Source organism: Pinus tabuliformis, chromosome 2_1 (genome assembly GCF_031772625.1).
Source record: "Pinus tabuliformis cultivar Carrire ecotype Pingquan chromosome 2_1, CPIR1, whole genome shotgun sequence".
Lineage (NCBI taxonomy): Eukaryota > Viridiplantae > Streptophyta > Pinopsida > Pinales > Pinaceae > Pinus > Pinus tabuliformis.
The window spans coordinates 951,276,839-951,304,826 of NC_142299.1; positions in this window are offsets into that span (position 1 = coordinate 951,276,839).

The following is a 27,988-nucleotide window of genomic DNA, read 5'->3' on the forward strand; positions in this document are numbered from 1 at the left end:
TATAAGAATTCATTGCATGACATGTCCTTGTGCAAGGTAGAAAAATCTACATCTTCCTAAGAACCATGGAAGACTCTGGAAGTAGAATTTGGTATAAAGGAAAGCGGCATAAAGTAAGAAATTTTATTATAGTCTATTGAAGAATCAACATAAAGTTGACTATAGATCTGAGAGTAAATGAGCAAGTCTCTAGGAGGAAAATAGAGCTTGGACAATCCCTCTAAAGTATGGATGATAGTCATAAAGGATATGAAAGTCAAAACCATCATGCAGACATGCATATGAATGCAGAAAACATCGAAAATATTACAGAGTGAGAAGTTGAAGCCTCTACGTGTGAAGTAGAGAAGGAGCATATAGATGCTTGAGAACCCCACTATAACAAAGGATGGTGAATCTCATTGTGACGAGACATGTGGATGGTGATTGCAGAGTGAGTTGTGAATTGGTTAATCCAACAATAGACCTTTTGATGATGGTGAATTTTCCAATAAAGAGGTGAATAACATGTGTGATCTAGTTGGTATGATTGTAGTTGATGATGACCTATTTGCATAAGATTTTGAGCCATTTAAGTTTGAAAATACAAAGACATATTTTCATATGAAGTAATGGTTTTTAGAGTTGAAAGTGCATCTCTCATGTACCCAATAACAAATGATGAATTTGGTGAAGTTGAAATTTTTAATGAGCACACACATGCTCAGATATCTCAACATACAGTGGATGAAAATTAAGTTGATGAAATTTGTGGTATCTTTCTTGAAACAATGAATGATTGTGGAAATATGGAAAGTTTCATGTTTAATGAATAATTGAAGGTTGAAGCTATGACTATAACTTGAATTTATGAAGAAATGGTTAGAATTTCTCATGAAGTAGTGCATGATCTTGGAGAAATTGATGATTAAGAAGAGGATAAAGTGATTCATGAGATTTTGATGAGAGTATCCTCTAACAAAATAACACTGGAACATAGCCTCAATGTAGTTAAGAGGTAGAGAAGAAACAAGAAGCAGAGAAAGCTCTCACTGCAGAGCATAATGAAGATGTTTTTAATGTTCATTTAGAGTGTGCAAGTAGACAAGATGACAATCCAATTACAGTTATAAATGAAAGAGAAGATGACGAAAAAGATGTATGAAAGAGCATGGAGGTTTCTAGAGATGAAGAAGAAAGCAATGAAACAAACTTTCAACGATGGAGCCAATAAGACATCAATTTCTACTATCAAGAAATATGATAGAAAGAACATCACGAATATGAAGTGGAAGAAGCATGGAAAAGTTCATAGTTTGAAGATGAAGAGTTGTGGTAGTAGTCCATGACTGAATAAATATTTCAAGAGCAAGCTATAGAATATAGGCTTTGAAAGCCTAAATTGTTTTTTATAACAAATATAAAAGAAGTCAAAGAAAAATTGCAATAGCAACAAGTGAAGAAATATGGAGCTTACATCAAGAAAGCACAACTAAAAATAAATCAGTTTCAAGGCTATAGAATATGGAAGGAATGAAAAATTACAAATTTAATGGGAGTTGTTATTACATTTATGTCTAATCCAACGAGGGAGCATTGGGTCACTATGAAAATATTTTTTTGTATTTGAAGGAGATCAAGGACTATTTTTTATGTCAAAAGAAAAATAAAAATGAATAATTATATTTATGATATTTTATAGATCTTCATGAGGCTAGAGATGTATAAAATTGATAGTCTATAGGTGTATTTGACCTTTTTGGTGGAGTCATTAACTAGACGGCTAAGCAGTAGTCTATTGTTGCTTCTTCAAGTGTGGAGGGTGAATGCATTGTTACTATAGGGGCTACCAAGGAAGCTATAAAGAATATTGTGTGAACATTTTTTGCTAGAGTGAAAGTTCCATTACATTTAGTAGATCATCGAAATATCATACAAGGACTAAACATAGTATAGTTTTGTATCGTTTTCTTAGAGACATGATTGATCTTGGTTTGATGTAGCTGATAAAGTGTGAGACTAAATAAAATGTAGAAGGTTCTATCATAATGGTTGTTAAAGCTATGAAATTCCATTTTTGTTGCTAAACCATTGAATTACATGAATGTGACAAAATGTAATAGAAATATGTTGGAATCATTTTGTTTCCACATAATTTTAAAACTTACTAGTTTCGTTCATGTTAATAGATTCTTATTAGCATAAAATATAGTTGAGTATTGATGTCAGAAGCTAGCTCACTATCAATATCGAAGCTAGTTAATTGTTTTTGTTGAGGCTAGCTAATTATCAATGTAAGAAGCTAGTTTCTTATTAGTATAGGAAGCTAGTTTATTTAGGTTGTTGAAACTAACTAGATAATAGTGTCAAAATATAGCTAAAAATTAGTGTCAAATATATCTAAGTGTAGATGTCAAAACCTAGATCCCTAAAATGAGAAATTAGTACTTTTAGCTATTTTTTGCTATGAATTGATATTAATGGTAGTGCTAGGATTTGACATGATTTTCGCACCTTGCCTATAACCTTCACATGATGCGCTAGATGGTTATATACTTGCACCCATCTTTAGACCAATGAAAATGCATATTATTTTCTAGAATTGGTGTGCACATTTTGATTAAAGGCCATGTGTACATTTTATAACATTACGATGATAATTGTTGAAGTATGGTAGATGTAAGCCATTTTTTATAGTTTTATTATTCATGTATAATTCTATAAATTAATGAAATTATTTTCCCTTCTACTCATTTTATGAGTCATCTCTAGTTTGATGTGCAAAATTCACATATCTCCCCTACCCCTACTAAAGCCAAGTACACTGTGAAACAATAATAAGGAATGACAATCCTTATTGTTACACAATATTTTGTCACACTTCCTGTTCACCTCTAATTCCACATCTCGAAGTGCCAAAATCCTGGAAACTATGAAGTGTGCTCATCATCATACACATACAAAAACATCCTTGAAGAATAGAAGAAACATTTCCCTAATTCAATTATGGAGAAGTTTCCCTAAAATCCTAGTTTTCAGGACCATCAAACTTTGCTCCAATGCAAGCCTATGCTGATGGAAAGTTGCATGCTTCCCACCTAGCTCTACCAACATATTTTTGATATGAAAACCCATGTTGCACCTCTTCTGGTAAGTTTTCCCAAATGGGGGAGAAGCTTCACATGCTAGAAACCTCGAGAAACAACGCGATGGATGTTTTTGGTTGGAGATATGGTCGAGATCTTCCATTTGGAGCTCCTGATTCTACCATTAAGGGCCTTCCACTTGAGATGTGGACCTTCCTCCATCTTTTGTGGATCCATAACTCCCTCCCCCTTACTACAAATAAACTCCCTTCCATCCCCAAATGGTAGGTCATTGATTGCCTGCATTCGTATGCTAAGATTATGCCCAAATGTTTCCCATCTTACTTGGAGAAGGAGTTCTTCAGGAGTCTTGGCTTGGACTTAGAAATACACCAAAAAGAGGTGTCCAACATGAAGGAAATGGTTGCATGATTTCCTTTTTAGTTTATTAATATATACATCTGATGTTCACTTTCCATAAATGTCTAAATATTTATTCATTTACCTTAATACCCCTTGACATATTAAGTATTTTATGTTTGATATATACTATGTATGCTCTTATATCATTTATTATCTTTTTATCTCTCTTACAGGTACTCAGGCATAAAGAACAAGCAAGGAGCAAGCATAGAAATAAAGGGGTTGAATTATTCATCAAAGGATTTAGAGGTTAGCATCAGAGTGAGGTAGATCTCTCTCTCTCTCCACATTTTTAAACATAAACTATGAAAGTTTGCATTAGTTTGTTTAGTTTGTTGCTAGACCCATTCATTGGGCTAGAGAGATTGCCTCTGTCTATAGATGGGATTTATGTTCACAACACTTATTCATTTAAATGAATCAATAAAGCTCAACTAGGATTTATCTAGTTTCTCATTGTAAGACACATGGAAGTATTTGGTTTTATTTGTAATTTCACTCAGCAACATAATTCTCTGAAATACAATTAATTATGTAAGTTTTAATCAAATATTCATTTTATTTAATTGCTCAAGCCATATTTTAGAATATTTTTTGTTTTGTTTTCTTTTGCAGCTTCTTATAGGGATTTCTTTCAACATTGCTAGAATTGATACTTTTCAACAAGATTTGGGTTGATATAGCTATAATTATATTCTAGATCAATCAAAATAAAAGAAACTTGCTCTTCTAGCTAACCTCCCATCTGAATGATGGATGCTTGATGATATGTTTGGTGGTTTTCCAATGTTGCATAAATCCTAGGCATACTTTGGGCTAGTTTGACCACCATGATTTTCGTCCTAAGCACTGTATATTTTTGGTCCAACCTATTTTTGATGAGGAAAATCCCTTCACCTATAGTCCACACCATAGGTCCAACACTTACATGGTTCTTGGCCTTCAATCTCGAGTTGCACCAATGTTAGTTATTGTACATTCCTTTTAACATCATTGCTAGCCTTTTGTTAAGATTGCCTTGTCTCGGTTGGGTTTTTCCTCTATTTTACTTCTGGGTGCTTTCTAGACCAACTCACATTTCAACTACAAGTTCTCCTTCCTATCGAGTTACTCTTAGTCTCAACCCTCCACTTGCTTTCTCATAGCAATTCTCTAGCTTCTTAATAGCGTCCTTCATAGTCTAGGGTTCCAATAATTCAATCTTATCTCTTAATACCATAGGAAACCCCTTAACGAACCTATGGATTTTGACCTTCTCATCCTTGAGTTATGGAACATATCTCAATAACCCTAAAAACTTGGTGGCGTACTCCTTGTTAGTCATATGTCCCATTCTTAGTTCACAAAATTCCATTTCCTTATTGTCGTAATAATGTTTAGATAGGTACTGCTCCCTGAAAATATTCTCAATCTCGTCCCATCTCATCTCTTCCTCGGTGATGGATCTAGTATTTTAAAAGTCCCCGAGATAAATATCTACCCTTCCTTTTAAATTTTAGGAGGAAATTCAATATTTCATATTCACAGAGTAGTCATGTATTCTAAATAACTTATTCATCCCTAGCAAACATGATTTTGCATCATTTGCCTACTTCAAATCCCGATTGATAATGGGTGGATTTCTCTCTTCCATTACGAGAGACTTTGTAGGATGACTACATTAATCTGAGCTTGAATCTCTTAGGATCTAACCAACCTCTCATTATCAGTGTTAAAAATTCTCACCTCATCTCGAAGGCTTCTCACCGTGTCCATCGAATCTGGGTATTGATTTCCTCCCCCTTTCGCAACTGATCTCTCTTCATCATTATTTTTGACCCAATCACTTCGATGTTGGGACTGGTCGAAACTATATTCAACCATTCTGGTTCTTATTATTATATCTTTTTTATGTGATGCAATTTTGGATGTGCTATCAATCACACACATCGTTAGACATTCTTAAATAACATTTAAACATAACCAATATCATGGATGTTCATTTATCGAGTATCATGGGCTTCCTCTGATAACAAAAAAACCTTGTTAATATAAAATCCATCTATAATTAGATGCAACAGTCATTCAATCATCTAGTTGGTACATAAATAATGAGAAAGCACATTAACGCTCATAATTCCTTCTCCCATGGATCTGTTAACCATTGAATAATATATCATATCATAACTTTAACAATCCATCAATGAACAGAGTCCAACTGACTTAGTATTCTATAATCACGTAAAAAAAGTCCTCACTTTCCCATGACGAAGCCCATCTAGTTCAAGTATTGAACCCAAATTCTATAATACCACTTTGTAATATATCCTTGCCCCTTCAATTACAATTGAGGAATGGGGTAAAGATTTTAGATGATCTTTCTTTCCCTTGATTATGTAACTTTTCCATGCAAATATGTACGTACACTTTCTCATATATATAGCACCAACTTTGAGGCCGCTCGACATGCCGAATCACAATGGATGGATTACCCCCGGAAATAATCTAAACCATGACATGCCACATCTTCGAGAACTCATGGTACTTCATGTTACTGAGTTGGTTCTCCTCCACAGAACCCAACCTGTTAGCTAATGGATCACCACCTCCAAGACAACTTCGACATCATATATTCACCACGAGTAATTCCTTGGGACGTTATTTAATTACGAGGTTCCAACCTCCAAGGTCTAACCTTGCCCATGTGATGTCAGCCATGCTCTGAGCTCACACGAAATGAATTATACCTGCCGCCCATAAGTGGCCCACTAGACACCCGTGATGCCCATTGCTGACAACATGCCTCCAAGGCATCCTGACACTATGGTTTTCACATGAAAGGGAAAAGGATTATTTTTTCAAATTAATTGTATTAGGTCCCCACTAGCAGTTGGACCTACGAATGCGAGATACAATAAGGGATTGTTAACGTAGCTCCGTGGGGTTCCGAACTTCCGGGTGTAGAAATTCCTTGTAGATTTAAATTTCTTATTAGATTTTCTAAAACAAAATACTTGAATCTACTCTACTCATTAGAAGAAACAATTAATAGATCGAGAAATCAAGAAGAATACAAGAGAAATAATTCAATCAACACATTACACAATGATTTCCTGGGCAAATCCATAGCTAGAAACCCCCACTATCTATATGTTTCATTAGTCAAAAATATGAGAAGATTATAATGCTTTTCTTAAGCCCAGGAAACCTCTGCACTATCTCTATCTATCTCACTACTTGCTAGGCTAACTCTAGCCAATGCTTAGCCAATTTCCTAGCCTTCCAAGCTCCTACTTCATTTCTTTGTTCAATAAGGAATTATGCCCCTATTTAGTTAGATTGCACTGTTCCTTTAGGATCTTCCTTTGACTGCACGCACCATCTATACAATTTTTATTATTATACAACTGATAGTACACTACCCTTGAACTCCAATCTCAAATGGGTAGCTCTCAAATCTGATATGCATGAGTTATTTATGATTGAATCATTAGTTAACTCGTTGAACACATGAACAAATGAATCCTTGAACCAAAACAAGGACATCATGGTTCTTAAAGCCGACAAAGGAGGGGCTATTATCATCCTTAACAAAGAGTATTATCACCATAAGATGATGGAACATATGTGTATTAGTGATAGCTATAAAAATCTTAACAAGAATCCCTTAGAAAAGATCTCCAGAACAGTTGCTCTAGCTATAAAACCTAGTAGCACTGTGGGTTCTTTTTTCCATATGCTATTTGTGAGTAGTCCCATCACTCTGAGGATCTATGGGCTTCCAAAGATTCACAAAGAAGGGGCTCCCCTTAGGCCCATTATCAATGATCCGGATTTAAACAGGAACGCAACAAATTACAGAGATAACCATATACACATAGATGTAGCGGAAATAATACTTCATTTCATTAATGGAAAATACTGAAATATGCTTACAACTAGAAATGGAAATAAACCAGCTAGGGCGATGGTAGCTTATCTCTGAGAAGAGATGTGATGGCTACATGCCTCTGAACTGTGTTACAATGAAGCTCGAAGGCCTATTTATTGTTGAGAAACAATGGAAAACCCTTAACATTCCAAAACCTAACCCTAGGAGATGAAACACCAAACTGTGGGTCCCGTTTGGGGTAAATTGGTACATCAACTTCCCGGGGTCGTAACTTTGGCATATGATCTCCGTTTGACGCATACAATAGCTCGTTAGAAAGATCTATCCGAGTACTACCATTGTTGGAACAGGAAACATCGGTCCATTGCATGGACCCATGTTGCCCCTGGAATCCCCAAAAAACATCGTTTAGGGCCTCAAAACGGCTCCGGAAGTTCAGGACCCGAAAAACTGCTAAAAATAGTAAGTTGTGCTACAATTAAGGAAACTGAAAATGCTGAGAAAGACAATGGTGGGGGTCCAGGTGGACTTGGCAGGTGGCCACCAATATCGACCTGGATCATCCCTCCCCCCTTAGGAAGCAATGGTCCCCATTGCGTTGAGCTCCTCCATGAGATGAGGAAACTTTTACTGAACCTGTTCCCTGGTGAGCCACTTGCCCTGCTGAAGGAGTTGGCCTGCTTTGACAACTCGATACAGTTGGATATTCTGTTGGTGAGTGTTCTTGATCTGTGTGTCCATGATCCGATCAGTTGCAGCTTGTTCCATGCAATCTGGATTTAATTCTGTGGGTTTGAGCTGTTCTGCAATGTCGGATGTGTCTAGCAATGGTGGAAAGTATGGCCGAAGGCGGTCCACATTGAACACTGGGTGCAGGCCAAGGAATGGGGGAATGCTGAGCTCAAATGCATTGTCTCCCATAGCCTTAGTAATGGTGTAAGGACCATATCGGAGTGGTCTCAATTCCCGATAGGCTACAGTAAGGCGTTCCTTTTGCAAATGCAACCAGACTTTGTCGCCCACCTGAAACTTGTGTGGCACCCGATGTTGATCATGTCGCTGCTTGTACTTGGCATTTGATTTCTCAAGAATGTCATGGACCTGCTGGCGAATATGTTGGATGCGCTCAATGAAGCTGGTGGCCTTATCTGTTTCGGACTGGACATGAGCTGAATTCATGTGAGTAGCTGCAAGTGGCATGGCCACATCAATGGGGCATAGTGGCTGGAATCCCAAACCCACCTGAAAAGGGCTATGGCCAGTGGAGCTGTGAAGAGCTCGGTTGTAGATGTGCTGAACATAGGGGAGGCTCTCGTCCCATGTGCGTGGATGCTTTGAGTTATACATGCGCAGAATGTGCACAATCATCCTATTGACAACCTCTGTCTGGCCATCAGTTTGAGGATGGAAGGCTGTGGACTTCGTGAGTTTGGTGTCCAGCATTGACCAGAGACTCGACCAAAATGTGCTGAGAAACCGACTGTCCCGATCTGAGATGATAGACTGTGGGATCCCAAAGTGCACCCACACTCGTTCAAAGAAGAGTTTACCAGTGGCTTCTGCTGTGATATTCTTCTTGCAGGCCACCATAATGGCCATCTTCGAGAACCTGTCGACGACCACAAAAACACAGTCATTTCCATGCTTAGTGGAAGGAAGGCCTGACATGTAATCCATGGAGATGGATTCCCAAGGTCGACTAGGGGTAGGCAACGGGGTATAGAGGCTGTGCTTCTTAATGGTCGGTTTGGCAATGGCACAGGCAGTACATGATCTGATGTACTTCCCAACATCCTGTCGAAGATTCGGCCAATATAAATAATTTTGCAGTACTGCCACTGTTTTCTCGACCCCGAAATGCCCAGCAGCCCAACTGTAGTGTGCTTCCCAAATCATCTTGGCACGCTCGCTTGAAGGAACACAAAGGTGACCGAGGTGGCATAATAGGGCATCCTGGAGGTGAAAATCTGCAACACGCCGACCCTCCAAGAGTGTCTGGTATGTGTGGCCGAATTCTGGGTCGCTTTTGTAGAGAAGTGGCCAATCAGAAGTCTCGTGCCCACAAGAGTTAAGCACGGTGGTTAACGCCATGATCGGTGGTCGACTGAGGCAATCTGCAACATTATTGGTGCTGCCCTTCTTATACTTGATATTCAAGTGGAATTGTTGCAGGTATGTAGACCACTTCTGATGGCGATCATTCTGCAATTTCCCTTGGGTCTGTATGAACTGCAGGGGTCGGTGGTCTATGTGGATGACCGTTTCCTTCCCCAAAATGTAATGCTTCCATTGTCGGCAGGCTTGTACAATGGAATACATCTCTTTATCATAAGTGGGGTACTTCCGGACTGTGTCTGAAAGTGTTTCACTGTGATATGCCACTGGATGTCCATGTTGAGTAAGGACTGCCCCAATAGCATAGTCAGAGGCATCTGTCTCGACCTCAAATGGTTGTTGTAAATCTGGTAACGCGAGCACTGGTGCTGTGCAAAGGCGATCCTTCAACTCCATGAATGCCTTCTGTTGAGATTCAGACCAAAAGAATTTTGCTTTCGCCCCTCCCTTGGTGACCTGACTCAAGGGCCAAGAAATATGAGAAAACCCCAACACAAACCTGCGGTAGAAGTTGGCAAGGCCTAGAAAGCTGCGGAGCTCTGTTAGAGTGGTTGGAGAGGGCCAATCCCGAATGACTTGGATCTTGGCTGTATCGACATGCACCCCCTGTTCATCAATGATGTATCCCAGATACTGAACCTGGGTCATGCCAAAAGTGCATTTCTCCAAATTGGCACATAGCTTGTGTTGCCGCAGTGTTTGGAGAACCTGTCGGATGTGGTGGAGGTGCTCTTCCCAACTCTGGCTGAAGATCAGAATGTCATCCAAGTATACTACTACAAAGGAGTTGGTGAATGGCCGCAAGATTTCATCCATTAGCCTCATAAAGGTTGCAGGAGCATTCGTCAATCCGAAAGGCATGACCAACCATTCGAAGAGGCCCTCCTTGGATTTGAAGGCAGTCTTCCACACATCAGAGGGTTCGATTGGTACCTGGTGATATCCTGACTTCAGATTGATCTTGCTGAAATATTTCGCCCCCTTTAGTTGGTCTAGGAGGTCATCAATCCGCGGGATCGGGTACCTATTACGGACAGTGATCTTGTTCAGCGCGCGATAGTCAATACAGAGTCTCCATGTCCCATCCTTCTTCTGTACCAACACAATCGGGCTCCCACATGGCGATGAACTCGGACGGATGTGACCTTTCTGCAGGAGCTCCTGAATCTGCCTCTTGATTTCATTGTTCTCCAGAACGGAGCGCCGATAAATTGGCCCATTGGGTAGTGGCGCACCTGGGGTCAGATCGATGGGGTGCTTGACTTGACAGTGCAGAGGAACCCCTGGCGGGGAGGTGAAGATGTCCTCGTACTCCTCCACAATCTTGTCCATCTGTAGTTGTCGTGCAGAGGGACCCTGTCTGGAGGCCGCGTCCACTGTCTTCTTCTTTCCTTGAGGGCGTATCATCAGGAAAACAAATTTCCTGGTTTTGGAAATGATCTTACTGCATTGTTTTGCAGTAATCAAAGAGATGGCGGCAGGTGGTGCTACCTCTGGTATCCTGAACAACTTATTCCCCAATGTAATAATAACAGCACGGGGCCTTGATTCATACACAGCATGTCGCTTCCACAAGTATGGTTGTCCTAGTAATATATCACAAACTCAAGGGGAGCAATGTCACACAATACCTCATCCGTGAAGGGCTTGATGTTGTATGGAAGGTGACACTGCTGGCTCACGCGAAGATCTTGTCCTTGGTGAAGCCACCCAATGGTGTATGGTTGTGGATGTGCTGTGGTCGGTAAGCCCAACCGCTTCACGACCTCTGCCGAAATGAGGTTCTTTTGACTCCCACTATCAACAATGAACTGTATCGGGGAGCCCTTTACCCACATCTGAGAGTGGAAGAGACGCTCCTCCTCCTCTGGATCTTCGGGTTCATTTTTCTAGATCTTTGCGGTAGCAACAGTGGCGCTGGGATCCGCATCAATGATCTGCTTCCCTTTTTCATACCCCTTATCGAGTTCTGACTCACAGTCGGAACATGCATCTGATTCTGAAACCTTTAGCTCAGCCACCAGTGACTGCTTGGCCCGACACTCACTTGTGTTGTGAGTGGAGCTATTATGGAACTCGCACCATTTTCCAGTGTCCTTTCTCGGCTTCGCGGCGCTGTTCTTTGCTTGTAGCTTCGGCTGGTTGTCTTGGGCTGTCCCGCCTTGGCTTTGTCCTTTGTTCTGTGGTTTCGGGGCACCTTTCCCCTGCTTTGGATTCGCAGATCCAAAGTCTCGGTTCTTTTGTTTAAACTTCTGCTCGACCTTGACGGCATATCGGTATGCTGCGCCGAGCGAGGGGATGTTTAGGAATTGTATTTCTTCCTGGATGTACTTGTGCAGGTAGCCACGGTATTTGAGTATCAAATGTTGCTCCGAATCCTTGATACCCAACTTTGTGCGAAGGGTATGGAAAAGATTGGTGAACTCTGGCACGTCTTGGTCCCTTCCCTGCCGCAGCGTGGTCCACTTTATGTATTCATCCTCATAGCTTCCAACAGGGTAGTACTGCTCCTTGACGGCATCCCGGAACGAATCCCAGGTGGGTGCGACTAAAAATAGTGAGCCAGTACTTTCATCCTTCTGCTCACAGTAGGTCTCCCACCAGTCCTTGACGTGGGGGGCTGCTTTGAGGAGAGCAAAAATAATCTTTTCCCGACTCGAAAATTCATGAACAGAAAAATAAACCTCTAGCAGATTTAACCATTTATCTACGGCATCTGCGTCTATCTGACCCTCGAATATGGGGATTTCAAAATTAACTTGTACCTTAAAGGGTGTGGCGTTTCCAGACTAGCTGTTGGAAGCCGATGCGTCGCTTCTGGGTAGCCGCTGAAGGATCTGGGCAAAGTTGTCCATCATCGCGTTCCGTTGTCGCTCGAGGGCTTCTTCGAGCAACATTTTGATGGGATCTCCTGCCCCCTCGTCTTTCTTCTCGTCCGCCATGGGAGGCCGTCGGGATTTGCGAGGCTGGTCTTGCAAAGGTTCAACCAGTTCAAGCCCTAACTCCTTATATCCCGACCTTGTTGGGGACATGCAAAGAAAAGTAGAGAAAAAGCAGACCGCTCTGATACCACTGATCCGGATTTAAACAGGAACGCAAAAAATGATAGAGATAACCATATACACAAAGATGCAGCGGAAATAATACTTCATTTCATTAATGGAAAATACTGAAATATGCTTACAACGAGAAATGGAAATAAACAAGCTAGGGCGATGGTAGCTTATCTCTGAGAAGAGATGTGATGGCTACATGCCTCTGAACTATGTTACAATGAGGCTCGAAGGCCTATTTATTGTTGAGAAACAATGGAAAACCCTTAACATTCCAAAACCTAACCCTAGGAGATGAAACGCCAAACTGTGGGCCCCGTTTGGGGTAAATTGGTACATCAACTTCCCGGGGTCGTAACTTTGGCATATGATCTCTGTTTGACGCATACAATAGCTCGTTAGAAAGATCTATCCGAGTACTACCATTTTTGGAATGGGCAACATTGGTCCATTTGATGGACCCATGTTGCCCTTGGAATCCTCAAAAAACGTCGTTTAGGGCCTCAAAACGGCTCCGAAAGTTCAGGACCCGAAAAACTGCTAAAAATAGTAAGTTGTGCTACAATTAAGGAAACTGAAAATGCTGAGAAAGAAAATGGTGGGGGTCCAGGTGGACTTGGCAGGTGGCCACCAATATCCACCTGGATCAATCAATTCAATAGGATTTCCAACCTACTTCCTTGTTAAATACTTGGCCTCGAAGCTTAGACCCCTTGTGGGCCTCATAGAGTCACTCATTAAAGACTCTTCATCTTTTGTCAATGAGTTTAAGGGCATAAGGTTTGGCCCTGATGACATTCTTGTGAGTTTCAATGTAGTTTCCCTTTACACATTCATTCTTATAAAGGAGTCCATTGAGGTCATCAACTGCCTAACTGATCCCGATACCGCTCATTTAGTCGAAATTTTTCTCATGTCTACTTTCTTCAACTTCGAAGGTGAATTCTATGAACAGAACTGTGGGGTTTCCATGGGATCACCCCTGTCCCTGGTGGTTACTAATATTTTTATGGAAGACTTTTAATTTAACACTTTTGCCTCTGTGTGACTCCTTCCCAAGCTTTGGAAATGATTTGTTGATGACACTGGTGTTATATCGTCTCATGGCCACGAGGAGTTAGATCTATTTTTTCAATGTCTCAAAAATCAATACCCCTCTATTAAGTTCACCATGGAGGAAGAAGTTGATGATTTTTTGCCTTTCCTGGATGTTCTCATTTCAAAAAATGATGACGATTCTTTCTCCCACCAAGTGTTTAGGAAGAAAACTCATACTAAGCAGTATCTTCATGCCAGCTCCCATCATTTCCCTTCTCAAAAGTTGGGTGTTCTCAACATACCAACGACTCAGGCACTAAGAATATTTGATGAGAAGAACCTTGAGAAGGAGAAAACCCATCTCCTTAATGTTTTTTTTAATAACTGTTATAGTAGGCACCAAAGTCTAGAAACTTTCCTTAAATCTAGCCAAGGTCCCAAGGTTAAGAAAGACCTTAAGGATAGGGTCTGAGGGGTTCATCTCCCATTCATCTAGCATCGGGGATAAAATTGTGAGAATCCTCAACAGGCATAATGTGACCCCTTCGTTTAGACCCATTAACACCATCTGTAGCTCTCTTAGATATGTTAAAGACCTCATCAACCCCAAGGACATGAAAGGTGTCTATGTTACTCCTTGTTCCTATGGGACCCCCTTTGTTGGTGAAACTGTGTGCTCTATTAATCAAAGGATTTATGACCACTCGTTGACATAAAACATGGGAGGACCCAGTCTTCCACCCTAGCAGAACACGCAGAAAAAACTAAGCATCATGTATGCATTGAGGAGGCTTGTGCTATTGCCAAGATTGGCCCTTTTCATCACTGGAAGTTTAGGGAAGCCATAGAAATTGAAAAAAGGACAACCAATCTCAATAGGGATGATAGCTAGAAGATTAGCAGATGTTGGATCCCTGCGCTTTCTTCGTAGCCGCCCCTGCCCTGCCCCCCCTCCCCTGGCCCCTTATGTTGTTCCTTTACTGTGATCTTCTCTCATCTTCTGACCTTGTGTTGTCCTTTACCCCTTCTCTGCTTTTTGATTTTAGTAATTATTTAACCTTTTTAACATTACTTGTTCTCTTATTATAATAAGATATTTATTTATAGAGGCAGTAAGAATATTTTTAAGCCTTAGTAATTAACAGTATTAACATAATATTTTTTACCTTAATAAAGGAATTCTAAAGAATGTTGCAAATTATCCCATTTAAACTTTAATATAAATTAATGAATATTCATTCTTCGATTTAACTAATTAGAAACTTCCATATTCTTTTTGAGTAGTTCCTTAATAAACTTCAAATAATTTTTAACTAAGAAATTGCCCCTTTTCAATTCTGTTAGACCCTTCATTTTAGTATTGAGTCAACTTTCTAACTAACTAAGTAGCTGAACTTTTATGTAAAAAAAAAACAAAAATTTCTTAGTATATCCTTTAATATTAATAATATTAACTTGTATTTATATGGCTTTAGCATTAATAATAACTCTTATTATTTTCATTAATTATATAAAGTTAAATTAAGACTTATTTAATTATTAGTATAATGTATTAATCAATATAATAATTTTCACCTTAATGAAGTAAAATTTAAAGAATGATGCTCCCTTTATAACTTTAATATAAATGAATAAGAACTAATAAATTTAAAATTATTTTACTCTAACTAAGTAGGTGAGCCTTTAATAAACAATTTTGATTTATTTAATAATATTAGTTTGTATTCTTCTATATAGCTTTAATAATAAGTCTATTATTAGTTTATTCTCATTAAATATAAACAATTAAATTTAATCAAATATAGTAATAAATTTAACAAAACTAACTTTTGAATTAATTGTATTTCCCTATCCTTATCCCTCCATCCACTACAATTTCCTTGTCAAATATAGTCATTTCCTGGTCAAATATAGTGGTTGGATGATTTTCTCTCTCTATTTAAACTGCTACCATGGTCGTTCTTCAACTTGTCTTGACGATGAACCACACTTATTGGTTCGAAACTTATCGACAAATGAATTATGATGTGATTTTCATTGAAAATCTTCTCAATGCTAATGTGTATCACGGAAGCCTCAACTCAACAATTACATCCCTGCACAGAAGGGCCATTGTGACTAAGATTCATCATTTTGAACTGGCACCCTTGCATGTTTTGAAGTTGAAGTCAAATCTAGCGTTCCTTAAGAAAAGCAGAGATTCTTATATCATCCCGTTTTTTTCCAGATTAATCATCGCCTCAACACTCCCATAAACCATTGTGTCTTTTTGAAGGCTAGTTTAGTATTGTTGAGATGTGTAGGGTCAGGACAGTTCTGGATCAACTTTCTTGAAATCTTTTCACTTTGCATCTAGAACTTTCTAGAATTATGTCCTCTTCCCTTTGGACTAGATTTGATGCTTGTTATGGTCTTAAATCATTGCGAATGGATGAATTTTGGAAACTGAAGCACACTACGAAGTTTCAGAAGTTGTCTGAAAAATCCTCGTCATAGCACGATCCTCTTTTGCCCATGGTTAAGTCATCCCCCAACCGGATTTCTATTAACCATATTTTTTCTCTTTGGTCCTAGGTTAATAAACATTCTGGTGTTGGAGGCTCCCCTACGCAACGAGCTATGCTAGTGTGTTCGAATGTATCAGCCAGATCACCTGGTCTTTTCAAGCCTACCCCTGCCTCTTTAATTCCTGATTCTAACCCTATTCGACTCTCTTACCTATCATAATCCCCGTGCTCGATCCTGCTACCTTCACCTTTGGATCTAGCCCGCATTCTTGATTTACATTCCTCCCCACGTTCTGTCCCTCCTCCGCTGACAGCCTCAGCAGAAATTGATGAGAAGTACTCTCTCATAGATGTCAGCCTTCCGGTTGATCGATCCTCTGATGAGAGGTCTTTCTTTGACATTCGATCTCCCTTTGATCATTGCCTCCCCTGCGGATCCGGTCACCCTCCGAAGCACCCCCTTCCCAGTGATTCTAATCAACCTTCCCTTGCCTGCCGATTTGATCACCCTCGGGTCCTTCCTCGCTGTTCCTTTGATGCAGTTCCATCCTCCCATTGTAGTATCTCCTCTTCTGTTCATCTAGTCAGACCATTCATGTCTATTGAACCATTGCGGTCCTCCACTCGGTATCCTTTAACTGTTGATTTGGGTAATCATAGTCTGGTTCTTATATCCTTACTGTCTCTTCGTTGTAATGCTGGAGGTTCTCATAACTAGCATCTGATATCCTATCCCGCTTGGTGTTCTCTTAAGTGTGGTCTAGCCTCCTCGATTCTCCCAACCAGCGTTCTGTAACCTACTTTGTTTCGTGCTCTTCTAATTCCGATAATTGGTTTATTAAGTATGGTAATAGTGAATTTATTCAGTAGAATAGGTTAAGTGATTTTAATTTTACTTTTAATAATAATAATAATAATTTGCATAATTATAATTTCAATAGAATTATTAGTAATAATAATAACAACAACATTGATAATATAAGGTTTATTACTAAGAATAATAGTGTTCACTCATTATAAGACTATTACTAACAACTAGTTGTATACTTTTGAAGATAATAATAATAATAATAATAAGCTTCTTCATCCTTCTCAGAGTAATAGGGCTGTTAATCTTTCTTAATTTTCCTTTCCCCCTTCTATCTTTAGCCTTATTGAGAAAGGATTAAATTTTGCCCTTGCCCCGAAGAAGATTCCAGTCGAAGACATTATGTGCAACGTTGAATTTGGGATTAAGCGCTTACTTGATAATATTAAGGACACTATTAGGAAAGAATGCATTGTTGTCCTCAAGAAGGCAAAGCCCCCTAGAAACAATATTAGTAAGTATGAATTTGAAGCCCTAAAATCCTTTAACCACAACAAGGACATCGTGATTCTTAAAGCCGACAAAGGAGGGGATGTTGTCATCCCCAATAAGGAGGATCCAACCTCACTTTCCACATGCCAACAATGTCAAGACTTATATCAGGCCTAGAAACAACTCCATCTCGATAAGAAAAGCCTTCAAGTCACTCAACTATCACTTTACAATGCCAACAACAGATATACAACCCGCTAAAAATGTAAGGCTAAAGGACATTTAGATAAATCTAGTGGCTCAACTGATACCAAGGAAAATCCCCCCAAACGTTAAAGTTGTGCTCGTTGAGCAACACAACAACTTGTAATGTGACCCTGAATGAATCGAGTGAATAATGTCCCTATTATGCATAAGCTATCTCTCTTTGTAATCTTATATTAGTAAAGGGTCACAAAACCCACTATTAACCCAAGCATGTCATTTAACAATTGTTAACATATTATTTCTTTTCAACTTTCTTACATGTTAGAGCATATATTCCACAAAAATACATACATAGATGTAACCATTTAACACATCACACCACACAAAAGGGATATAATTCATAAATGTGTCTTCGTCAATACAATGCAGTCCCTACATTCAAACCATTATCCATCAACATAGTAACATTATTCATCATACATTAGAAAAACTACACAATTACTTATCTTGGAGTAAACAGGGAAACTAAGTATGGGACAAGGAATCTCCACCCAACCATAGATGGTTGCAGCCACACTTGCTTGTAGTCGTCACCCTTAAGGCCAATTCCAGAGTCTTGGGGGATGCTCACTTTTGGGACTAACTCGCCAATCTTTCGTTGCATTTTGGGACTCTATAGGACCTCCTTCCTCAATCCCACAAGCTGGAATCTTTTTGCTTGGTTGACACCGAGAGTCTAGAGGTTCCCAAACTCACCCACTAGTGCTCACACAGTCATTCAAACCCTTCAAGGGAGTCCAAAATATGTTGTGCCATCTGGGCATTAACCATTAGTCTTCATTTTGGTCTTCCTCAACTTCTACTTTAGGATGGCCTCTACCCAAGTTTTTATAGGGCTCCAGATTTTACTACTTCAACCCACAACCTCCAAGGTACCCATGTTATTATAGGGATCCAAATATTTGATCCCAACCCACCCTGTCTATGACCCAAGATGTTACAGGGTTTTAAAGACCTAAGTCTCAACCCATAGCCTCTAGGGACCTAAGCTGTTATAAGGCTCTAGGGATTTTATCTCAATCCATAGCCTTTAGGGACCCCAAGTTATTACAGGGCTCTACAGACTTGTAGCTCAACTCACAACCTCAAGGGATCAAATGTCAAGCCCCTTCTCTTCTCTTCTCTTTGGTTCTAGCTATGGAGAGTTCATGTCAAACTTCTCCTCCTCTCCACACCTTTTCTCATTCCCTTTATGTTGCTCCTATATTCTTGTCTCCATTTTTTCTCTCCCATTGCTCTCTCTTATTTTTCCTTCGTGTTCAGTCTCTTCTTGGTTTCTTCCTTAATCGTCGTTACTGTTTCTTGCTCATTGGCCTGTAACACACCATCCCTTTTCATAAATTCCTATCCTTTTTCTTTCTTGTGGTTTCTTCCCAAGCGGAATGGGCCTAAATACCTCTTTGTTTTGCTCATTTAATTTTAAGAGCTCTTTTCTTCAATTCTAATGCCTGCTAGTCTTTAATGGTTGTATTGCACTTTCAGATTTCTTCCTAGTACAAGAAACCAAGACATCCCAATCAAGCGACTCCCTTCTCAGCTCTCGAATTTGTGTCCTTCAGTGAGTCCCCGTTTTGATTTAAATTCATCGTACAATATTTACAATACATTTATGATGCGATTTGCATGGGCCCCTCGAGTGAGGCTGTCACACTAGGAATATGAACCCTTAGATTAATAAAGTCATTGGATTGATATTATAAACTCAAGGAACTACTAAACCCAAGGGATTAATATTAAAAACCCAAAGGAATAATATTAAACCCAATGGATTAATATTGTAAAAGCAAGGTATATGAACCCTAAGGTAAATATTATAAACCCTAAAACAAACATGGTTGACCTAGTTGAGTTTCATATTGAGACAATCTTTGTCATAATGCGATATCGGATCATGGTTGACTATCGTTGACCATGATTGATTTTCATATTGAGAGAATCTATTATAATGCAATATTGGACCTTGGTTGACCATGACTGACCATGGATGATTTTCATATTGAGACAATCTTTGTCACAATGTGACATTGAACTATGGTTGACCATGGATGACCATGGTTGTCATGATGTGACGTTGGACCATGAGACAATCATTTTCACAAAGTCACCGTGTTTATTGACCATGGTTGATTTTCATACTAAGATAATATTTGTCACATTATGGCATTGTACCATAGCATACCATTATTGACCATGGTTGACAATGTTTGACCAATGTTGATAATGGTTTACCATGGTTGACCATGATTGGTTTCCATATTGAGAAAATATTTGTCACAAACACAATGGACTAATATTATAACCTAAGAGATATAAACCCAAAGATAAATATTATAAACACTAAAATAAACATTAAACCATGACATTAATATTATAAATATAAGGATTAACATTATAATCCAAAGCAATTAATAAACCCAAGGAAATATAAACAAAAGGGAACGACATTGAACCCTAGTATTAATAATAAACCATACGAACATATACACTAATATTAATAAACCCAAGGGATTAATATTAAAAACCAAGGGACATTCTTCTCGTTTGTAAAACAATGCACACATGATGATTCATTCCTTGGTAAATAAAAACATTTGTTTGCATTTAGACCTACATAATGTGTGGTAAGGGAGGAAATCCTTCCTCAACATTACTCGAGTTGATGATATTAAGTCCGCTGGTGAGAGTTTTACGAAATGTATACATTTGGGTGTAATGCATTCATAAAATATTAACAAATGGGACCATATTGACGAAATTATCCAAGGTTAAATAAAATCAATGGCTATAAACCTACATGTTCTTTATTCATTATTAGTCCTTGCCTCTGGCATAGCAAGGAATATAGCGTTCACATCAGTGTTGACTCCCTATTAATTTGAGTTGACCAGAGCATTTAACTAATGTTTTTTGCTTTTATCCAAAATTTTATTTTCGAGCTTTGATGTTTTTTTTTCTTTTATCCAAAGTTTTATATTGGAGGTCTTATTGTGAGGTTGTTGAATATGCAGATCCGAAAAAAGGTTTTAGAAAAAGTCTGGATGCTGGGTTGTTGAATATCTAGATCCGAAAAAAGGTTTTAACCAAAGTATGGATGGATCGTGGTAGAGCGCATAAGAATAAAGTACAAATTACCACAAAGCTAGCCACCTGCCACCTCTGGTTGCTACCGCAAAGCCAGCAACTCTAGCCACTTGCCACCACAAAGAGTTTGGTTCATCTGTGAGTGAATAACCATAGAATAAAGAACAATCACACTCTTATCATTTCAACAACTAGCCTTGGCTCTCACCCTCACTTATAAACCTCGGCCCGTGTAGAGGATAGGTCCGTTGGCATCTGTAAAGGTCATGTTGGTATGTGTCTGTACATAGATGAAACAATCATAGAGAGCTCATCATTGCTAGTGTTGCAAGTACAATACAGAAAGGTAGACATGCAATAATCAAAGAGAGCTCATTGTTGCAAGTGCTACAAGTATAGTACACAGGTACAGTACGTGGTAACAGCTAGTTGCAACCTATTTTTTTTATCAAGGTTTCTAAATCACCACCGTGTGAGAGTGCCTTATCTACATGCCATCCAGTTGAAATATTTTTCTTCCTGTGGTTCACACATATACAAATACTTCAAAATTGTAGAAGTGGATTCATAGCTACGAGCTCACCTGTAGAAGAAGCAGTGGATTTCAACAGACGCATCTGTACAAGAAGCAGTGGATCCTAGAAATTGCTCAAAAGTGTTCAAAGCAAGATCAAGGGTGTTCAGAGAAAAAGCAGGAAATAACAAACAAAAAGCAAGACAGTGAAAGGTATTTTCAAATTTCAAATTTCGGCAATTATTCAATGTATGGTAAAATAGTTATAGTAAAAATAGAACAAAAAGAGAAATGATTTCCAAAATATTCTCAAGTTTTTCACACTTATCCACGGCTGCCTAATTCAATAAATTGCAAAGAAAAACCACACATGTGTTGGGAAAGGTTGATTAAGTGAATCACTTAGAAAGGTTGATTAAGTGAATATCATCTAGGTAAATATGCGCAGAAAAACAATGCATTGTTACAGGATACCCACCTGAAAAGAAACTCTGTTTATGGGATTGCATGGTCTAGATTTATATATGGTCGTGAAATGTATATGAACGAAAGAAAACTAAAACCGAAAAGTTGTGAATGAAGGAATGCTGAGATCAGTTCAAAATTTCCTTTCGTAAGCTATAGTGACCTCATTTTTCATTTCTCTCATACCAGAAATAGGTTAGGTGGATGGTGCATGTGAAGAGAACATGTCATGTTATATGATTACCTGAGAAGAGCTTTAGAAAATTATAATTTGTGCGTCGGTGTCATATATGGGATGCTCGCTGAATAAATTACCTATTATTTAAAATGTTACAAAAGTAAAGTTTTATTTATTTATTTTAATATGTAAATTATTTGTTTTATATTGAATATAAATGTATTATCAAATAGGCTTAGACGAAGATATAACAATTGACATTTCTTCCTTTAATCAAGATTTTCTACGTATAGTCATCTTACACATATAGCTGGTACTTCTTATAATCTTCTAGCCACCGTTCTACTTTTTAAGGGGTAAAGGTAATGAATAAAATAGAAAATATGAGGCACACACAGGAAAACCATAAGTTACCAAATCCAATTTTAATTTACACAAAGTCCTTTCGGGGTATTGATCTAGCGATAGATGGCTAGCCTAACAGCTAATTCTATTTTTGGTATCTAGTCAAAGGCCCAACAAAAGGCAAGTGACCAAGCGAGTTGCAGGAGAGCAGATCATCAAGTGTGGAATTGCAAAAGAGAATATCTAAGATGGGTGCGTTGGAAAAACAAAAACCAAAAAACCAACACAGTGAAAGGTATTTTAAATTTCAAATTTGAACAATTATTCAAGCAACATAAAAAAAAACATAGTGAATTGTATTTTCAAATTTCAAATTTCAGCAATTATTTAGTCAATGTATAAAATAAAAGAGTGAGAGCAATTTCAACAATTATTCAATAAATGTATATATTAAAAGTCATAGTTTTGTATTACAATTTCTTTCCTTCAATTTAACATCTTGTTGTTGTACTCAGCTTCCAAGTAATCACTTTCCAGAAAATTGTTCATTCTCCATCAAGGTTTCTCCATCACCACGCTGTGAGAGTGCCTTATCTACATACCATCCAGTTCAAATCTTTTGCTTCCTGTGGTTCATACATATACAAATACTTCAAAATTGTAGAAGTGGATTTCTATAGATGCACTTGTAGAAGAAGGAGTGGATCCTAGAAATCGCTCAAAAGTGTTCAAAGCAAGCTCAAGGTTGTTTATAGAAAAAGCAAAAACTAACAAACAAAAATCAAGACACTGAAAGGTATTTTCAAATTTCAAATTTCAGCAATGCAACAATAGATAGTTGGAACCTATTTTTGTATCAAGGTTTCTCCATCACCACTCTATGAGAGCGTGTTATATACATGCCATCTAGTTCAAATCTTTTGCTTCCTACAGTTCATAAATATACAAAAACTTCAAAATTGTAGAAGTGGATTCATGGCTATGGAATCACCTGTAGAAGAAGCAGTGGATTTCTGCATACACACCTATAGAAGAATCAATGGATCCTAGAAATCACTCAAAAGTGTTCAAAGCAAGCTCAAGTGTGTTCAGAGAAAAAGAAAAAAATAACAAACAGAAAACAAGACATTGAAAGGTATTTTCAAATTTCAAATTTCAGCAATTATTCAGTGTATGGTAAAATAATTACAATAAAAACAAAACAAAAATAGAAATGATTTCCAAAATCTTCTCAAGATTTTCACACTTATCCACGGCTGCCTAATTCAATAAATTGCAAAGAAAAACCACATATATGTTGGGAAAGGTCGATTAAGTGAATCACTTAGAAAGATTTATTAAGTGAATCTCATCCAAGTCAATATGCCCAAAAAATAAATGCATTGTTACAGGATAACCATCTGACAAGAAACTCTGTTTATGGGGCTGCATGGTCTGGATTTATATATGGTCATGAAAATGCATATGAATCGAAGAAAACTAAAACTGGAAAGTTGTGAATGAAGGAATGCTGAGATCAATTCAAAATTTCTCACCACGACTTAAATTGATAGATCCATGCTTCACTCAGCATGTCCTCGCAATTCGTAGATACTTCTAGAAATTCTGAGATACTATGGTAAAGAACATACCCACTTTTTAAATTGAGATTTCTTTGAGAATTGAGGATACAATTATGTTTCACATTGATCATAGTATGTATATGTGCATGTGGATTTAGTGTGCGCTTACTATGACGCTAGGGATAATGTGAAATATGGGCTTCCCATGGCATTCACCATTACCATGCTGGAATGGGGAGCCCTTCAGTATGGAGATGAACTTGTAGCAGCTGCAGAGTTGAAAAACGTTAGGGATGCTATTAGGTGGGGAACTGATTATCTTATCAAAGCAAGCGCCACCAAAAACCAGCTGTGGGTTCAAGTGAAATAATTAATGTCCCAATCAAATCACCCCAAGTATCACACCAAATAACCACTAATGACTGCACCTATAGGTGTTTTCTAATGATTTCGGTTTCATATGAAACACTAGGGAAAATTTAACTAACTATATATTGTCTACGAAATTAGTCCAAAAGATCAACATGGAGCGTAAGTTTCACTGGCTATTTTTGTGGGAGATCCAATTGGAGACCATAACTGTTGGGAGAATCCAGATACAATGGACAATCCAAGGAATTTGTACAAAATAGATACATCCACTCACGGAACAGAAATCGCAACAGAGACTGTTGTAGCATTGGCTGCTTCCTCCATCATCTTTGCAACCATTGACAAACATTACTCCAGTCTTCTGCTCAAAAGAACTACTTTAGTATAAGATTATGTCCCTTCCAAAAAAAATTCTACCTGTTCAAAACACATAATCTGTTTGTTTGGTGATTAATGTTTTTATAACTAACACTAGTTTAAATTTGATTTAATATATTCTCTTAATGATTACTGTATTTATTTGGAAATTGATGAATTCTTTTATAAGAACCTCTAGTTTAAATTTGATTTAATATATTTTCTTTATGATTACTGTATTTGTTTGGAAATTGGGATTATTTTGATTTAATGTATTTTCTTCCCGATCACTGTATTTGTTTGGAAATTGGAGTTATTTTGAGTGCTAGATTGTTGTAGATTCAAATCTTTATTAATAATATGATGAAATACTTTTGTATTAGCTTAGGATTTTGTGAATTTTTAAGTGCATATATTTATGAACTAACCTCTTACCAGAAACCTCACTTTATTCCACAAACTTATTTTTAGTACTTCATGATATTCATTTGTTCAAAATTTAAAATTAATTTAATGTATTTCCCTCTTCAACCTTTTATGATACTCATGTAATTGAATATGTCATTTATTGCAACTCATTCGTTTTGCTGACCCAAATACCCCAAAACATATGGAGGAGAGTGCCCTTTCTATTGCTCAGTCTAAGGCTATGATGTAATGTTTCCCATCATTATAAGTGATTTTTCATTTTCAGTTCACACCATTATTTAAACTACAGAGTGACTAACTTCATGACCTCATGTTATTATTCCTCGACTAACCAACATGCAGGATGAGGTTGCATGGGCAGCGGTGTGGCTATATCAAGCAACTGGGTTTTCAGGTTATACCAAATACATATTACAGCAGAATTTTTATACTTCCAATGAGTATGAGTTCAACTGGGATCTCAAATGTACTGGAGTTGAAATGCTCATGTTTAGTGTAAGTTGATATCCACATAAACATATTGATCACCAAATTTTCAAGCCAGTCAAGTGACTATATCATCATAAAACTAATAATCGTGGCAGTTATATTTCTCTGGTGAAACCAAGCTACACATTTACAGAGGCTAAGCAGAAGTGAAGTCCTCAATTCAAAAATTCCATTATACCAGTTATTTGAAAGCTCCTCCTCTAATGTTCCAAGTTTCAAAATTTAGGTCTTTAGTAGTATTTGTATATGTTGCACTTGGACACGAGGGTTGTTGTATGTTAGAGATGGTGCAAATACATAATATGCTATAGGCACATCCTTCCTCACAACAGTTCACAGTGACTTACTTTAAAGAATTAACCAATGTTGTTGTATGTCATAGATGGTGCAAATACACAATATGCTATAGGCACATCGTTCGTCACATCAGTTTACAGTGACTTACTTTAAAGAATTAACCAATGTATACAATGTCTACAATGTGGTGATCAAACCTATGAACCAAGAATTCTTATCGCATTTCCCAAACAACAAGTACATATACCTGTGACTTTTTTGAGTTTTGCAAAATATTTAATTAAGAAGGGTAAGAGTTTATAACAATTCTATATCCATTCTAGCTTTCTCACAGCATAAGAGATTCAATGTTACATAAATTTAAATTAATTTTTCCTATCATAATAATTCAAAACATCCAGCAAAGGTGTCACTCACAAATTCAATTGTGCTTAGACTGCCTCAGTTTTTTGGATGCAGTAATAATTTAGTTGTTGGTGCATTTCGTTGGTATTGATATTACCGGCCGATTACATTTTGGGTAAGAATCCCATTGGTATGTCTTTCATGGTGGGTTTTGGTGACAAATATTCAAAGAAAGCTCATCACAGAGGGTCCTCCATAGTTTCGATATACGAGGATTCCAGAAAGATATCATGTACAGAAGGTTTCACTTTGTGGTTCAACATACAAGCACCTAACCCAAATGAATTAACACATGGAGTTGTGGGAAGGCCTCATACCTATGATAGAGGGGCTGATAGCTATGATAGGTTTGATGATAGTTATGATGGGGTTGAGGATAACTGATCAGATATTGATCTAGGGCCTTAATGATAGCTCAAATTTCAAAGTGTTCAAAAGAGTGTCCAATAATCTGATAGATCTCCTCGTGTTCCTGATTATGGTGTCAGGAATAGTTCGAAAGATAGACATGGTATGAAGGAGTTATCACAATTTGAAAAGTCTATTAAGCTACAATTTATGGACATTTGACCAAGAATAATTTGATTTTTGAAAATATTAGAAAAAATATATTCCAAAGAATATTCCTTGAGATATTCCATCGAATATTCCCTTTTGGGTGACCAATCATGTGCCAACACATGGCAAGCCCAAAGGTCACCACGTGGCCCTGGAATGATATTATAAATTTTTTTGGGGTCTGACAGAGTCGAACCCTTGACCACCAAGAAGACAGGGCCGTGTGCTACCACCTCCTACAATGGTGTTTCTTAAGCTAAAATGGTCGCATGGCATATTAATGTTATAACATATGGAGGTTTGGGGGTTAGGATCGCTAACAGTCTTACTCGCAAGTAGTCCCATACAATTGTTCACACACTACAATGTTAACCACCGTTTGCCAACAAACCACAGAGTTGGGCGTTGACTGCCAGAATTATTCAGTGTTATCCCTAAACTATCAGGGTTACAACGATCACATGCACGAAAACGGTTAAGGTAAGAGTCGGCTCCAACGGTTTAGCTTGGTAGAGTGGCGAAAAAGGTGGATTTTGCCAAATTTAACTCGAGTTAAGTGCGAGTTCACCAGATTGAGTGGAGCATCCCTAAGGGATAGTGACTAAATGCATTCCAGGAGTATTTTTCGACCAGGGAGAGTGAAGCAAGAGGCTAGCTAGGTTAATTGGAGCCTCCTGTAGCCAATGGAATATTCCAGAGAAGCCGAAGAAGTCATCTTCATGGAGATTTTCATCTAGGGATATTTTGAAGCTCAGGGCCACTAGGGGTCGGAGGTAGTTGTAGGAGCTACCAGTACTCATTCTCAACGAACCAAAAGCCATTCCTGACTATAATGAGCCTTCTAAATCCATTGCGGGGATTTTCAGAATCATTTGGATACTTCTAAAGGCTAAGATGCTACAAGGAAGTTTCAGGCAGCCTAGTGCCAACCATGGAGGAAGGCCTAGTTTGGTGATGTAATGCTCATTTTGAGAAAATGATGATCTATTGTTGGTGTATGATATGTGTTGGATACAATAGAAGGGGTTTTAATGATAGCTAAGGAATTCTAAAGGAGTTAGTGCAATCAAGAAGCTCAGGGTAGCTCAATGCACTAATTAAAGGAATCAAGTCTAAGGGAGGTTAGATCTGTTTGCAGAGTGATGACAACCACGACAAGGATATAGGTTGTATTATAAGCCCATTGGTTCAATTCAAAAACCTTTGGGGTTAAGTGTGGAACTTGTAAAATAAACTTTGCCATAATCCCATAGAGCCAAGTCAAGATGATGAAAGCTCAAGGAGACGTAGCCCACGA